Below are 6,786 nucleotides of genomic sequence, written 5' to 3' on the forward strand. Positions count from 1 at the left end.
GTCATATCATAGTTTCTCTCTGCCAGGGTCAATTTATGGGAATAAAAGAAACACACAGTTGAAGTTGGTCATTTGCTGAGATAATACTGCTCCAATGGTGAAGTAAATGACCTGGTGAGACTGATGGATGAGGATGGACATCATAGTAAAAGCTGTTTATAGTTGATCAAAGGTATACTGGGCCTTCAAGGAGCAGATGAATTGGACTCCCTTCCAAAGAATTGCCATCATCAGGACTACCAGATAGGAAAACCCTCTGAAGGGCTAGTATAAGTTGAGAAACTCCAGAAATCACTGTACCTCTCCTGCATCTTTCAGAGCTGCCCAGTCATAGATGGCAGTTACCTTGCACAGATCCATAATTAGGCCCTTGTGGGGGAAACAATATATTCAAAGAACTGGATCGTGTTCTGATCCAAATTTATATGTCTTTAATATTGCATAGAAGTGGTTCTAGTGGAGCCTCTGCAAGATGTGGCGCACATGTTGGTCATGAAGGGTGTGGTTCTAGAAAAAAAATGAAGATATTGTCAAGATATGATAATGAACTATCCTGCATGTCCCCAAAGATATCATTAGTAGTGTTAGAAGGTCACAGGAGTGTTGCACATCCCAAAGGGAATCACCACGTGCTTGAAGTCCTCATTTTTGAGTGCAGAATGCAGTATTCCACTCATTCCCTTCCTAAATCCAGACCAAGTTATAGGCCCCATGGAGGTTGAGCTTAGTGAAGACTTTGGTGGAGCAAAGTCTCTAGAAGAGCTCATTGATGGGAGTACCTATTACAGATAGTTACCTTGTAATCCACACAATGATACAGGGAGCTGTCTTAGCCACAAAGAAAATCAGGGCCCCCACTGAGGCTGTGGAGGGACAAATGAACCCCCTTTTCAGGGTCTCTCAGAGATAGTCTTGGAGCATCTGTAACTCAGGTTCCAAGTCCGAGGTTCCGTGGGGACAGGCCTGGAACCCAGGTCTCTGGGGTGGCCAACACCTCCACTGTCACTGTAGTAAGTGCAGGTCCTAATAAAGGCCTGGTATGAGGCCTGAGGCCTAAACTAAAGTAATGGTCAAGACCTTGCTAACATAAAGCAAAGTTAAGCTGTGAGCCAGAGGCAGGCCCTGCTCACAGAAGCAAGGAAAGGGCTGATGCTGCAAGAAGATACATACCTAAAAGGTACTGAACACTAGATATCAGAACATTCACATACTTGCACATTCCACACAGATAACAAAGAACAGGCTGGCCCATCCCAATGACAGGGGCAAAAGGGTAATATGATGGATAGAGTTGTTTTGATCGAACCAACATGTACAAGGTGAGAGGCGGCACCTTAATACGTAGAGGGGTTGTACCTTGCTACTTAGAGGGGTTACACCTCAATACGTCAGGTGTGATGTGTAACTTGTTTGTATCTGTGTATAAGAATGCATCCTTGGGGCGGTGTCTTTGTCCGGCCGTAGGGGGAGTGGAAAGTCCCGCCACTAAGCCGGGTCCTTGCCAAGAGGCACTCTCTCGCAGTACGCCTGGTAGACTAAGTAATCTACGGGGACCCTGCACAGGTATCCGAGGTCGCAATAAACCTAGCCGGCTTTGCATCTTACTGGACTCTGTGGTTATTGGGGATTCTCGTCGGGTCTGCTGTGTCAGCTACCTGCAGAGCTGGGGCAGCACACAGAGGGAACTCACGCACGCAGCCGAGTGATATCAACAAGGAGAAAGCAGAGCACCACACCGGTACCACTCTGACAACAGTCACTACCTGGCAGCCATCGTAGGGTTGCATGCATTACCACTAGATCCTGTGGAGGTATATGCCACAGGAAGTACCACCTCAGAAGGTTGAACTGACAGCTTCCCTTGTGGCCCCTGACAGGTCCAGGGACCCTGTTTAAGCTCAAGAAGAGTTCCAGGAAGAGTCTGTGCAACAAAGTGGACACCCTCGCCAGCTGTAGTGATGGACTTGCCTATCAGCTTGCTCTTGGACTCCTGCCCCTTGGTTCTGACTCCTGGTCTAACCGTCACTGCTCTGCCCATCCTAGCTCTTTTCAGGACACTGAGAGGATGGGAGTAGATACTCCTCAAGGGAAACTTGGCACCAGACTGGAGGTCAATGGGACAGTCACAGTGACGATGAGGTGGCAAGATCTCAGCCTTCTTACTGAGAACATCTGCACAGTCTTGGTACTTCACTGGGATCACCAAGACTGCTAGGAGGGCTGTGGTAGCTAATAAGAGTGCTCTTGCACTGGCCTCCTCCACCCCTGAATCCCTAGGCACACAGGGCTTATGCAAGATTGAACTACAGAGAACCTCCAATCTGGAACTGTGTTCAGGGAGACAAGGCTGATAGTATGGAGAACTAAAATGCACCACATAGGATGCGTGGATCATGAGTGGTGAGCCAGGTGATGCCAAGAATGACTGAGAAATGCGTGGTGCAGACCTAACTGAACTGAACTCCAAGGGCACAGTCTCTTGCATGATTGGGCCTGATGAGGAAAGGGATCCATTAGTGGACTCTTTCAAATCAGAGAAAGCCTTGCAATGTGTTGCGATCTTATTCACTCAAGTGAATTCTAAGTCCATAAAATTACTGGAAGTGCCAGTAACTAGATCCTCCAGTTGACTCTGACATGGAAGAGTACCAGAGCCAAGGAGAATCTGAATGTATGTCAGGTGCTGGTTAGATGCTGCCAGACTACCAGTGGTAAAGTGAGGGTGCTGCAGGTGAGAGCAAGGAAAGAAATACCATCTCAGCTTAGACTCCCCTATCAGGGCTAGGGCCTGGTGTTTCCTGACCAAGATGTGGATCAAACCTTGGCAGAAGAGCTCAAGGCAAAATGTCCAGGTTCCCTACAATACAGATATAGACCAGACACCCAACATTGGTGAAGAACATTGGTTCTTCTCTGCATTGAAGAGGTGGGGCCATGCCAAGCTACATCAGTTCAGGTTGTTGGCTGGACAAAGGAGGTTGTCTGGCAGGTTTCATCAACAGAAGCATGGGTCAGGAAACCATCCTCCTTTCTTGACTGTGTTCTAAAAGGCAATTGTCAGTCTTGATACTTGGATTGATTAAGGCGTCCAGCCCAGTCAGGGGTTCCACCCATGCCAGCTCATCTTTGATCTCATTGTTTAAACCAAGTTGGAAGTGATAGCACTTCATGGCCTCATTCCATTCAATGTCTGCCACCAAGCACTGAAATTCTGTGGCATAATTAGCAACCAGCTGGCATCCCTGCCTCAGTGCTTGGCATGCAGCTTCTGCCATACATGTATGACTCAGGTCATCAGGAATCACTGCCATGGCTTAGACAAAGTCCAGGAACTAGATTTCTCCAAAAGTTGAGAGGCCCAGCCCAATGCCTCTCCAGTTAGCAGACTGATAAGTCTCACCCTGGACCAGTCTGAGAGATACCTGTGCAGGTGCAACACGAACAGGAGATGACACTGGTTTAAAAAACCTGATGGAACTTTCGACGGTCATGGTCAAACTTGTCCAGCAAAGAAATCTTAGTTCTTGATGGCCTAGGGCCATTCTACATCTACAGGACATTAGAGGGTGCCCTGCAGACCCAGGTTAATTGTGCCTCTAGCAGTAAAATGTTCTCAAGGGAAGAGAAAATAAGAATTGTATCTACTCTAGACTTTTGTTCAAAACTGTGGGAACTACCCCAAAAGCTGCCATGTGGATTCCAGGTGTGGTCAGGGTGAACATGAGGCAAAGCCTAAAGGAACAGCAAAGGTGATAGGTTTGGTGATTACTTCATAAGGAAACTTGGATTTTCCCATTATTTACCCATCAGACAAGCATGCCTATACTGTTCTGTGTAACTCTTTAGTCTCCTCCAGGCTTACAAAAATAAAGCATTCATAATAACTTGGCCTGTTTACATTGTGACTTGCAGGCTCATTCAAGTTCAGTTTTTGTTGCATTTTTCTCAACCATCCTCCCAGCTTTCTCCAAATGTTTATGCTTTTTGCTTCTATCTCCAACATGCTGCATCTCTTCTTTTTTTCAGTGAGTTTTAAATTTCACTTAGACGTTTGTTTAGATTTTTTTTTAAAGGTTAAAAAAAAATCTAATCATTGTCCCCGATCTAGTTAACTTTCCTTTTAAAACTCCCCAAAGAGCATAGTACAATACTGTAGTATATTAATCAGTGTATAAATGGCTAATTTCAACTCTCTTGACCTAAATGGAGTTACACCAGTGTTACGTTTAACCCAGTAATTGCAAGAGGACTAATGTCTTGCATTTTTACTTATTTTTTTCTACTTTGTATTCATTTATATATTTGGAATGTAAATGTATAAATTTTGCAGCTGAGTCAATTATACAAAGGAACTATACTGAAGAAAAAACAGTAGGGTGTTTTTTGCTGTTCTTTCTGTATGAAAAAGTTAAGTAAAGGAATGTAAAAAGTAGCACCTAACACAATATGAATAGGCAGAATGATGGATGTTACTCACCCTTTCCATTCTCTCATTAGTGCAGCTTTCCATCTTCCCTTCACTATAACTAGCCTCATAAATCCTGATTTCCTGCTGTGAAATGTCATCTCTTTTCTGTTATTCAGTCTCACCACTCCATAACTTCTCATTGCTGCCACTTCCCAATCACTAAGTAACAGACAAATCCAGTTCAAGAATTTCATGCACCAACCAGGCATCCTCTCAGCTACTCAGACACAGACTTCTTTGCTCTTGTGAATCTAAAACGACAGGCTACATGGAAGAAAAAGAAACATGGAAAGGGCCAGCTAGTGCCTGACTATTGGGCAGATGCACAGGAAGGGTGAAAAAGGTGCAAGAACAAAGCCGTCCTCCACTGCTATTCACAGCAGCTGGGTAGTCCCTGTGGGTATGTCTACACAGCAATTAAGCAGTCATGGCTGGCCCATGTCAGCAGACTTGGGCTACAGGGCTGTAAAATGGCAATGTAGACGTCCCCATGCGGGGGGGAGGGGAAAATGGGAGAAGGGAGGTCCCAGAGCCCAGGTTCCAGCCTGAGCCTGAATGTCTACACCACCATTTTACAATATCGCCACATGAGTCAACTGACATGGACCAGCTGTAGGTGTTTAATTGCAGTATAGAAAACCATGTATTTCCCTGAGTGCTGGGACCCACCTCTCCATGCACACCTCAAGGCATAAAATGGTTGTCACAGGATTCACTCACCACTGGGCACCTTTGTGTGACTGTGTCTAGGGGTTAGCTCCACTCAAGTCTGACACTCCCCACTTCTGATGGCTTGCTCACACTGTATCCCTCCTCGCTCTACAGAATTCGCAGCGCTTCCTTTTTGTGACTCGGCCCTAAAGCCAGGTCACTATATACTCCTCCCCTTCTGGGCTATCAAAGTCTCACAGGGTCAGCTGTCCACATGTTGTTCCAGACAGTCTTCTGCTCCAAGGCCACGTCGTATGCTACTTCCCCACTGACTAGCAGGGGAAAACTGGGTCCACCCACTATTCCTGATTCCAGCCCAGAAGCCTTATGTCTAGCAACTATGGTCTGCTTGCTCCCAGACCCTGTTGTTGTTTCTCTGGACTCCTTCCTACTTTCCTTCTCTATTGTCTGGCCCCCTCATCTGGGTTTACCAGCCCAAACTCTTGCCTCCCAGGGAGTCAGTGTAGACTCCTACTTTCTTTGGGTTTTTGCAAGATGAGGTAGCCCCAAACATACCTCCCTTGTCCCAGGAAATGATTGCAGACTACTTCCCCTACAGCCCTTTTCTGGTCTCAGCTTGCTGACTTATACAGGATCAGCTATGGGTTTCATCATCAATTAGGCTTTCAGTCCCTGGGTGGCCCTAGGTGTGGGCTATCAGGTTAATTATCCTAACAACCTGCTCTGCCTTATATGGGGTCAACACCCTATCACAGGAGGAGATGAAGCCGTGGCCAGTTTCTCCTCTCTACACCAGCTAGAAGAGCTGGCCAGGTGCAGAGGGGGTAGCTGCATTTCTAAGATTGCCTTGGCTGATGAGGTATCCAAGCCTCTGAAGATTCTGCTGTGAGAAAGGGAGCATGGGGTGTAATGAACTACTCACTATAGGTCCATCCTTAGTTTATTGATTAACACTTTTCTGAGTTAGTATGGTCCTTTAATGTAGAAAAGTTGGAGTCCCTCCTCCAGTTAGAGATTCCTGAACTTCTAATCCTTGCACATATAAGAATCATGTTGATTTGAATGGGAGCTGTGTAAGCATGCTAAGGGCTAAATGATCAAGCAAGTAGCCAATGTCATCCCTGTTCATGATTATTAAGGCCTCATAGTGAAGAAGTTTCTCCTCAGAAAAGTGCAGACTACAGACACACATGGATAATCTTCTTACCTTAGACAATTTCACTGAAAGGGGGACATATTCTTCTAAGTCAGCTTCAAGTAAGCAGGGTTGCCCTGCTTAGGATGCCACCTGATGTACTGAGATACCACTGAGCCTGTCTATTGTGCCAACCTGGGATACCCTTTTTACCTGTCTTGCTGGCTATTCTATTAAGCCTCCTTCAGCACACACAGAGGCAGGGCAACACCAAACTGCAGAACGAAACAGACACTGAGATCAGTTATGTGAAGGCTCACAAAAGGGACTTGCCCCCAGCACTTAGGTGTCCACCTCCCTTGGGGTGAAGACCCAAAGATATATTATGAAATCTGCCGCCTCCCTCAATGTGGAGAAAGGTATGCACAGCCTCTTCCCCCTCACCCCAATTGTGAGTTGTACAACCAGAGTTATATTATAAACAAGAAATAAGTTTAACAACTACAAAAGG

General features: G+C 45.9%; 1 long non-coding RNA gene across 1 annotated transcript; it reads right to left on the reverse strand.

Moving 5' to 3' along the window:
* Positions 1 to 2,726: 2,726 nt before the first annotated feature.
* On the reverse strand, positions 2,727 to 5,729 carry LOC123359616. The gene is made up of 3 exons (XR_006575889.1): positions 5,696 to 5,729; positions 4,478 to 4,719; positions 2,727 to 3,043 (listed from the first exon to the last, which is right to left on the reverse strand). It is a non-coding gene; the product is annotated as an uncharacterized LOC123359616 (long non-coding RNA).
* Positions 5,730 to 6,786: the final 1,057 nt, after the last annotated feature.

Source organism: Mauremys mutica, chromosome 1 (genome assembly GCF_020497125.1).
Source record: "Mauremys mutica isolate MM-2020 ecotype Southern chromosome 1, ASM2049712v1, whole genome shotgun sequence".
Lineage (NCBI taxonomy): Eukaryota > Metazoa > Chordata > Testudines > Geoemydidae > Mauremys > Mauremys mutica.